Source organism: Stylophora pistillata, chromosome 4 (genome assembly GCF_964205215.1).
Source record: "Stylophora pistillata chromosome 4, jaStyPist1.2, whole genome shotgun sequence".
NCBI classification, from domain to species: Eukaryota; Metazoa; Cnidaria; class Anthozoa; order Scleractinia; family Pocilloporidae; genus Stylophora; species Stylophora pistillata.
The window spans coordinates 9,961,132-9,971,025 of record NC_142522.1 but is presented as its reverse complement, the minus strand read 5'-3'; the positions used below and the strand labels follow the sequence as shown (position 1 = coordinate 9,971,025).

The window sequence follows — 9,894 nt, the reverse complement described above, 5'->3', positions numbered from 1 at the left end:
AAATGTGAAGTTGAGCGTGATGAATAATGTGACATTCAAAGTTTATCAGAACTTTTTAAGAAAATACACAACATTTTAGGTTTTAAAAACATGCATGTTCGACAGTTCTCCTGTCATCTTCAGTACTAGTTCTTATTCACATAAAGTACAAAGTTGAATTTACAGCGTACACAGAATGCTTATTGCACATAACAGTAAAAGAAACACGAGAATGTAAACAATTACAGAGAAAGTTTTAAATTGACACGATAACATAGATGTTTCAGAGTGGGCTGTTTCCACTGAATATGAATGGCTTTTTTTATTTTACATTGGAAGGGGGTGGAAACGTGATCCAAGACGCTGAAACAATCATTAGAACATAAACCGGTGCATTGCTGAGAATTTTCGCGTAAAGGTCTGAAGATGTGAGAGGACCAAGTGCTCACACAGGGGACCCACACAAGCGGCCGTGTCCGGTCGTTTGTTCGAAATATAAAGAAATGTATGGGAGAATATTGAAGAGTCGTAATTTTGTAAACTTATATCAAGAAATGTCTATGTTAAGGCTCAAAATAAATGTAAACCTACCTCACTTGCTGTCTATTGTCGTTTCTGTGATTCTAAGTGGCGAATTTGAGCGATTTGGTAGAATTTGCGTTGACTGTTACATATATCTTATTAACCAAGCACGAGGGCCGTACTGGGAGAATATCGGCCCGAGGTCTTGACAGTACGGACCGAGCGCAGCGAGGTCCGTACAAAAAGGTTTGAGGGCCAATATTCTTCTAGTACGGTCCCGACCAAGCTTGGTTAATAAGAGATTTATTATACGACTGAAGTTCAAAGGGAGACAAGTGCGGCATCATTTGGGACCATTCGGGACAGTGCCCGGTCCAATACTGAGAGAATATTGACCGGCAATACAGCAATTTGATTGGCTGATTTTAGTTATGGGCCTTCTGACAGCCCGAGCCGTGTAATAATATACTGTATACTTTACTGTATAAGAAGGAGACAGTAAAGTAACAGTGAACGCAAAATCTACCAAATCGCTCAAATTCGCCATTTAGAACTACAGAAACGACAATACACAGCAAGTGAGGTAGGTTTACATTTAATTTGAGCCTAAACATATACATTCCTTGTAGCGAAAAGCGATACTCAAGTGAACGGAAGTGTTGGGAGGACGAAAACGAGACAAAGCTGGAAGTCTGGGTATGAGATTCCAATTGAGACGGCCATTTTAAATCGTTTTGACTCCGTTCCTAGCTTTGGGAGGTTGTAGCGGTAGCTAACTCAAAGAAAAACAGAAACATTAAAGCTTATAATGTTCACTTTATCTCAATGGCCAGGAGTACTGACTTTTGTTTCAAAACAACGTATGTGAGTATGTTTTTGCGCTTCAGATGGATCATATGTTGCTTTCAATGTTTTGTACATGGTTCATCACCCTTTGGAAAATTAGTTTCCCACGAAACCCCCCTACCCCTCAGAATTTACTGCCCTTGAACCCCCCTCCCCCTCAGAACTTCCAATGATCTTCCGTGGGGGGTATGGATATTTTCTGGAACCACACAATTGGTTTTGTTTCGGGGAGTTTTTGACTGGAGGAACTTGTAAAGCGCTGTGTGGTTTTATTTGGGCAGGTGATAATTTGATCTAAAAGCCTGTACATAACATCTAAATGACATTTAGCCCTTTAACCTCTAAGAATGATTGGCTTTTAATTTCCCCTTACAGTATCACCTTTCCCCAGTAAAGGTCATGAGAAGAAGAAAAATGATCACTAATTGAGAAGCTCTTGACTGTCAAACAAATTCTATCTGATAGCAACAGGGGAAATGTGTATAGAACAGTTGGTAGAATATTATGAATATCAATGTAAGGGTTTAAATGGTTAAGCCCCTGTAAATACGACTATATAATTATGTGCAACAAAGTGGTTCAGTTTTCTCATCATCTCATCTATTTCTCATCTTAGATTTTGTGTTAACTAGCTCCTGTGAGAGGCTGGCCCTTCCCCATGTATTGAAAGAAAGTCTATTAGTTGTTGTCTTGTTTAGTATGGTTTGTGACAAGTTCATACATGTAGTTCAGCTGGTTGATGGTGAGAATAGTGTTTCCCCTATCTGAAACTGCCCTTTAGGTCTGACTGAAAAACTCCCCAAGTTTCTTTATTGTGTCTAACAAACAATTGCTTGCCTCATTCTAATTGAAGCTAATTGTTTTTGTTTCAGGGAGCAGAGTACATAAGAAATGTGCACAGCTTATTGTGATTTCTATTTGTGTTACTAGTAGGTGAGGAAAAAGCATGATATTTTAGACTGCTGTAAATAATGCTCTCTCTGCTTACAACACAATGGTTAAGTCAATTGTCATCTTAGATTTTCTCTTAATTTGTGCCTTTGAGAGGCTAGCCATGAAGTTTACAAGTTGTTGCATTACTTGGTATGGTTCATGATGAGTTCATAGTTCAGCTGATTGATGGTGACGATAAACTTCGCCCTTATCTGAAACCACCTTAGTGGTATTACTGAAAAAGTCAGAATTCCTTTCTCTGACAGTGTCTAACAATGAGTTACTTGTCTTACATGTAGGTACGTTGTCAAGACCCAACCAAGTAGACTTTTCTGAGGTGAGGAGTGTGTGGTGAACTAGGTGGCAATGTTTTGTGTTGTCGAGTTTGGTGCAAGTGATGACCTCCAGAATAAGGACATAAGAAAGTCACCCAGTGACTTGATTAGAAAATCTGGTTTTACCTGATGCACTTCTTGTAACTTGTATCCAGTTTTCAAATTGTTTTGTACATCTTATGATCTTGAAACTTGAAATCTCTTTAATTTGTGGCTTCAATTGTACCCTCTTTTTTAACCAGTCATTTTTCTTTCTTGTTTTAACTATTATTTTATATCTGCTTTCATGGAAGATTAGAATACTAGCAGGAGAGGTTCAGTGACCAGAACATAAAGAGGCTGAGCCACTTAAGTGGTAATATAAGTGTAAATTTTATTACAGATTCCTAGTTCATGACTGGCATGCATAAAAATTTGACTCAAAAAAAAAATACTGATTCTGTGAGTTACTTGTGTTAGCATAATGTATGGTTTATTATAGAATTTTGCTTCCCAATTATGGATGTGGCCAATAATGCATTATTTATTTGCTACTCTTGAACATAACTGATGATAAATATCACCAAAATAACTGAGGCCACTTTGTAGACTGAGACTGTTTCAGACATGTTCTATAGGCGTGCAGGTGAAAATAAACCAATTGATGGAAGCTTTGACAAGAACAGATTAGAGTTCTTGGGTTTGACGATAGATCTTACTTTTGTTACTCTTCCCTAGTTTTATCCTTTCAAATGGTCTTGTTTGAGTATTATAATACAGTCTTCCTGTAGGCATTAGATCTGCTTGCACCAAAAGTGATTTAAATGGAAACTTAAGACATTTTTATTCAGGAAGGCATTTTGTTAGTACAATTAGTTTATATTTAGATTTTCATTTAGTTTCTTTTTCTGCAAATTACTTTTCTTCTCCTCAATTGTAATTGTACAGTTTTCTTCTTTGATTTCATAGTGATTGTAAATGGTTCTTATTTAATTTGTATTTATTGTAATGTTTGTAATGTGCATTTGATTATAGTCTTAAAGAAAATGTGCAATATAAATATTGAATATTATTATAATGGTTTATACATATTAAGTTTGTGATGCCTTTCTATATACTGAAGTGATAGTATGGGGGTGAATAACGAGAAATAAAAATTTAGGAGACTTCAGCAGTTGTCTCTCATAGCATAGAGCTCTATTGTAAAGTTGGCTTTACAAAGTTTAAAAAAAAAATGTGAAATTATTTTCAATTGTTTTTCTTGGTCCAACAAGTTACTTAGCTTGAATTTGTTGTGGAAATATTGAAAAAGATGGAAAATTAATTTTTTGAGAAATTTATTAAGTAAATGATTATTTTTGCACCATTGTCAACCAATGCTTGATTGTTAACATTGGAAAACAACATTGGAAAAGGTTGTGGATCAATGGTGTTTATGTTAGTCAGAAAGATTGTACCTCATGTTTAAAACCACAGTTGAAAGCCAGTGATGACTATGTATATTCAGTCATAATCCACTGATGTTTACTTCTGAAGACTACTTTGATACTGAGGCTTTCATCTAATAAAATCAAAGTTCCTAACTCTGTTAACATTACCAAAATCTTACTCCCCGGCTCATAATCTTCTTTAACTTCTCTCCTAGGTGTCTTCTAAAAAACCATGGACACAAAAGCTGTGTAACTTGAATGTCTTCCAATTAGACTTTGGATGTGATTTCTACTTACTTGGTATATTGAAATATTCGCAGATATGATGAAATGTTCCAAAAAGTCTTTGTATGGTTTACTACTTGTGTATTGTTGACAGTAGTGTACAGTCCTGTCTGTATTACAACTGTTCTGATTTTCCATTGTCCCAACTTTTACATCTGTTGTCAAAAGGACAAGAAAGTAAGAGCTTCCAGCATACTGGGATCATTAGTGATACAGTTCAAGCAGGCACTAATTCCAGAACCAGAATTTATTTTTCATTAGCTTCAACATTTACCACTTGACATTGCAAGTGGAATAAAAATCTACAAACCTTGAAAGAATGGCACAGATACAAAAATTTTCTAAATTACACAGTTCTTAGAATTACTGTTTTTAAAATATATACCATTGTATTGATAAATGCATTACACTCAAGACAGTGAGAAATGTTACATCAAAAAAGATACATTTACCTGAACAATAAAGATCTCTGTTTGAGTTACTTTCAGTCTAAAGTAATTAATTTTATTACCAGCATTACCATTTATAACAGAAAAATAATTCTTTTGATCATGAAACTTAATTGACACACCAATGCTATGGGGTGTCAAAGTCTGATCAAAGATTCTCAACAAAAGTCTGTGGTTGGCTATTGAAAAGTCCAAATTTGAAGTGATGTGGCTTTTGGCTGGTTATTAAATAGCACCACCTGTAAATAAAGTCCTGAAAAATATTAAATATGCACCCCAATGATACTCTTTGGCTGAAAATATTAGAAACATAACCCAGATGTTGTTGTGGTGATCAATAGCGATTTAACAAGTATGTTAATGTTACTTACTGTACCATGTTCTGTTACCATTTTTTTCCTTTTTGGTTTTTGTTATGTGCAGGTTCATTTGTTTTTGTTTTTGCTTTGTTTAGCATTTTGTATCTTTTTTGTTTGGTTGTTTCTTCTTTTACTTTTTTTGGTTTTTATTAATATGAAGTGTAAAACTTTAATACAAAAGATCCTAATAGGAGAAAATTGATACTGAGCGCGTCTCTTTAAAAAGGATTGGAATAAAAGCAGCATGATATCATACAGGGCAATGTCTGCTGTTTAAAACAACATTGCCATCAGCAAGTTAGAGTGCGACTCTTTGACTTGTCTTTTAAAGTTGAGAATATGATAATTCTAAAGGTTTGTCTGTAACTTTACTTTGTTGTTGAAATGTTATCCACTGTGACTTTGAGCATTCATGAAAATTAATCACTTCATTTTCTGTGTCTTTCACCATACTGGGATACAAGAGGCCTCTGTGCAAAAGTTATATGTTGCAGTTTCATGAGCCCTGGTTATTACTATGACCTGCTTGTTATGTTTCCCTTGCACATACTGCAGCAGACTAGGTTAGATTATTTACTAAATAATAATAATAATATATATCGATTTCAATAGCGCATTTCCATGTAAATGCTCTAATGCACTTTACAACACTGTGCAGGGGACTTTTCCAGACCGCCGGCGGCAGTTTACAATTAATTAAAAGAGAAATTTTATACAGATGCCTCCTCCCCCCATTCCCAGTAAACAGGCCAGACCACATCACAGTAATCTCGTGATGTGAGTTCTTTAACGTCCCCTGCCGAAATTAACCAATTGATAGGTGCAGGAGATGTCCTTTCTGAGAAGATGAAGCAATGTGAGTGAAGTGTCTTGCTGAAGGACCCAACGTCAAGCCCCAGCCATGACTTAGCCAGGCCATCTGGCCCTGAGTCCAGCGTACTGACCACTGGACTACTCGTGCCTCACCCTACTACTGTAATATTTCTGTACAATTTTTTTTCCTTGGTAGCCAATAGATCAAAATGCATCAGGCTAGCTAGCTAGTTGCTTACTGATTTGCTGTTACAAGGTTGCTGCATAATTTTCCCTCGTTGTACAGTTCGTAGATCCCATGGCCAGTTGCAAATATCGTTGGCCACGTCATACCTGTTACAAGCAGCAAGAGCTTCTACAAAGTCTCCCATTGAGGGCACTTTTGAAAAGGTGCACAGAGTAGCAATGAGACTAACTGTTGGACTTCTTCCTGCTTTGTAGTCAATTTCTATCAGGTCCAAGTCTTGCTCTGAAACTTTCAAGACTTGCACAACGGAACGCCAGTTTTTTTTTTGTTGGTGTCTCTAGGGGATCCAGCATCCTCTGCACATAGTGCAACAGTATTTGATTGTCATGGTTGCACAGCTGTGGCATTTCAGAGACTTTACAATCTAAGAGTTCAATGGAAAACAGTCTTAATAAGAGTACTAGTAATTGAGCTAGTGTGGTTGTAACATAAAATTTCCTATTTTGTAGTACTAGTAGAATGTATTATTAAGAATACAATCTTTGCTGGGAAGGAAACTTAATCTTGGTAGTCTTGGAACACTACAGGGTATGAGTTTACTTGATGATGATTTATTTAACTCAGCTCGGTTTTACAAGATATACACGTTAAATTTACATAGCAACTAAACACAGTACAGCAAAGGAATAAGGAGAAAAAATTTAGCAATAGAGTAGGTAGCTAGTTAGGATCATCCAAATAGCAAAGGCTAATCTAGTGGATGACCCTAATTATAAGATATAGTTAATTACCAAGGGCAAAATGAAGAATAATTTTTTTTTATTTTAATAAAAAGTATTACTTCATGCACTAAAGTAGATAATTAAAAAGAGTAACTATTAAGCATAGAGTTCTTCAGGGTTTTGCAAAATATTCTAAGAGAATTTGAATTAATAATACTTGTAGGTAAGGAATTCCAAAGGCGAGGACCCGTGAATTTTAGGGACCCGGTAGGCCATATTGAGTAGTATTAACAGAGGCTACATAAAGATTTCTGTTACATGATTGCCTCATTGAGTAGGAATGAACAGAAGATCTAAATTTGAAATATTTATTGAAACAAGAGGGTAACAGTCTATGTGACAACTTATAAACAAAAGAGAGGATCTGTAATTCAATAACATCATTGAGCTTAAGAAGATTGAGGGATTTAAACAGAGGCTCAGAATGGGATTTTTGTTCAGAGAAAGATATTATTCTGATTGTTTTTTTTTTTTGGATAATAAATAATTGTGTTAGAAATGAGGGAAAGGTTAAACCCCAGACATGGATGCCATAAGTGAGGAATGGATAGATAAGGGAGTAATAAAGCATGACAAGACTATCTTTGTTGACAAAGTGTCTCACTTTAGACAAGATACCTACAGTTTTGGATAGTTTCAAACAAAGCTCATTAATATGACTTTCCATGTTAAGTTAGAATCAAATGTTATGCCTAGGTACTTAGTGGATTCAACTTGTTTAACAAGTACATCATCAATTTTGATTCTTAATGACTGATTAGGTTTAAGTTTACTGGAATGAAAAAGAATATAGTTAGTTTTAGAAATACTAAGTGCTAATCAATTACATTTCATCCATTCAGCAACAGATTTAAGTTAATGATCTGGGGTTGTTTCAAGGTGACTAAGGTTTTTGCTAGAGAAATAAATGTTAGTATCATCAGCAAATAGATGAAATGTTAGTAAGCTGGAAGTATTGGGCAAATCGTCTACATATAATAAGAAAAAAAGGGGTCCTAAAATCGATCCTTGTGGGACACTTTCATTTTACCAACCATTCAAGAGGCTATAGTTGTGCATTTCTCATCACACCAAGCCACAATCTGTGACAAAATTGTTGACAAATTGATCTTTTTAACCCCTTATTACATTACTTCAATTTTGTCTCTTTTAATTGTCCCTGTTAAGTCAACCTATTTGTCCCTCCTCCCCCCTCCAACAAAAAAAAAAAAACAATGTAGTGTTATTTAATGAACTTTTAGCTAAAATTGAATGGGGGAGGGGGGGGCTGTTAATGACTTAAGAGTGCGGTAGAAACTGTTATTCTTCACATAAATAGAGCCCTTTTTACATGATATGTCAATCAGTTTTGATGCTGAGTGAAAGAGGAGGAGAGTGCCTGTGAGAGAAGAAATACAACATCATGATGGCAAACTCAACATGTGATCTATGCATTTACAGAGTAAACAAGGCAGTTAACTTTGTCTAACAAAAGTGGGATGTTCACCTCACCTGTTGGAATCAAATCAGTTTTTGGCTGCAGGTCTTGTCCAAGCCTACCAGTGAGACACTCCTCATGGTCATCGGCCTCTAGTGCATCTGAGAGTGAAAAAAACAAATAACCACTTAAATATCCTTGACACCCAGAAGTGATTAACATGTAACTTCTAATATAAATAGAGTCCAGCACAGTAATGAGAAAATACAAACTTAACAGGTAGAGGTTGTTACCTCAATCTAACAGCAAATTCTCTGAACTAAACTACAGGGAAATTCTGTGGAAGCTTGAGGGAAGAATCAACTATCAGATCCTGGGAGTTTAGGGGTTTCAGGATCAGTATTTTCTATTGCTACTTTTCCATACATTTTTAAGTTTCCACTTAAGATGTCAAAAATCAAGAGCATATTTCATTCTTTGTTTCTATCCTACCAATGAAATAAATTTTGCTTTCTACACATTTCAGCTTATCCGAGATCAGTCAAAGAGAAGTGTGGTCAAGAAATGTATGTCTCTAAATTGGTCCATTTCTCCAAAAGGCTTGTTCGGTAGATTGTATGATACACAAATATTGATACACAAGTCAAATATTGTGTATTAGTAGTCACTACCTTCTACAGTTTCTGTTGAGCCTGCATCTCTATCATCAGAACCTCTCACGTCTCTCAGGGGTATACTCTCATTTGGATTTGTAACTGCAACATAGCATTGCTGTGTTATTGTATTTATTTAATTTCTTTCACCAGAGTATGGTGAGGGTCGGACAACAGAGCGAGGATCCAAATTAAGTGCGCCCAATATCCCACCCATCCCACCCATCTCACCCCAGGGGAGGACATCCATCACACAGTAATCTCGTGTGTGGGAAATTAATGTCTCTAACCCCAACCCTACAGGAGACGGGACCTCCATTTATTCGTCCCTATCCGAGAAGACTAGAATATCTAACCATTTCTTGATGTTATAGAAAGGTAGCAAATTCTTCTCAATTATTTTAAGACCCTGAGTGTTGGTCCGGCCGGGGCTCGAACCCTCGACCTCCCGCACAACAGTCCAGCGCTCTATCCATTGAGCTAACCGGGTGCTGAAAGTTTGTATGAATTGTTTATTAATCAATAAAGTACACCCTCGATGAAGGTACAAAATGAATTCAATGTTACTTGGAAATTTCAGAATGGGAGTGATTATCCATTCTGTACCCAGCTTAAATGGTTCCTTGCTAAAAAAAAGTGTCAAATGGAAGAGAGAGGTTACTGTGCTAATTTATCAGGGAAAGAGATGGTTGTGGTCCTTCAGATCAGATTGAAAAAGAAATGATTTTGGACATAGGATGGTCATCTTATAATGATTTAATTGATTTAATCACTTTCACCAGAGTGTGGTGAGGGTCGCACAACAGAGCGAGGCTCCAAATTAAGTGCGCCCTATATCCCACCCATCCCACCCCAGGGGAGGACATCCATCACACAGTAATCTCGTGTGTGGGAAATTAACGTCTCCTACCCCAACCCTGCAGGA

The 9,894-nt window shown here is 36.3% G+C and overlaps 2 long non-coding RNA genes, 1 other non-coding gene and 2 pseudogenes across 6 annotated transcripts in view; 4 read left to right on the top strand and 1 right to left on the bottom strand.

The window, feature by feature from the left end:
• Nucleotides 1-1,186: 1,186 nt before the first annotated feature.
• The window catches only part of LOC148732384 (uncharacterized), a 94,057-nt gene continuing 85,349 nt past the window's right edge, over nucleotides 1,187-9,894 (top strand). For 2 of the 3 annotated variants that reach the window (XR_015999568.1, XR_015999571.1), the window contains exon 1: nucleotides 1,187-1,365. This is a non-coding gene — a long non-coding RNA (uncharacterized LOC148732384). The remainder of the gene's footprint in view (nucleotides 1,366-9,894) is intronic. The other variant, XR_015999575.1, reaches the window with a different exon arrangement.
• Nucleotides 2,431-2,504, top strand: LOC148732397 (small nucleolar RNA snR60/Z15/Z230/Z193/J17). The gene has a single exon (XR_016000898.1). It is a non-coding gene; the product is annotated as a small nucleolar RNA snR60/Z15/Z230/Z193/J17 (small nucleolar RNA).
• Nucleotides 2,624-4,790, top strand: LOC148732395 (uncharacterized). Its single transcript, XR_015999598.1, has 2 exons — nucleotides 2,624-2,970; nucleotides 4,240-4,790. It is a non-coding gene; the product is annotated as an uncharacterized LOC148732395 (long non-coding RNA).
• On the top strand, nucleotides 3,122-3,194 carry LOC148732396 (small nucleolar RNA SNORD24; annotated as a pseudogene).
• The window catches only part of LOC148732394 (uncharacterized), a 6,669-nt pseudogene continuing 1,316 nt past the window's right edge, over nucleotides 4,542-9,894 (bottom strand). Inside the window, exons 2-4 of the transcript XR_015999555.1 lie at nucleotides 8,988-9,071; nucleotides 8,391-8,477; nucleotides 4,542-6,541 (exon numbers count right to left, since the gene is read on the bottom strand). The product of XR_015999555.1 is annotated as an uncharacterized LOC148732394 (transcript). The remainder of the gene's footprint in view (nucleotides 6,542-8,390; nucleotides 8,478-8,987; nucleotides 9,072-9,894) is intronic.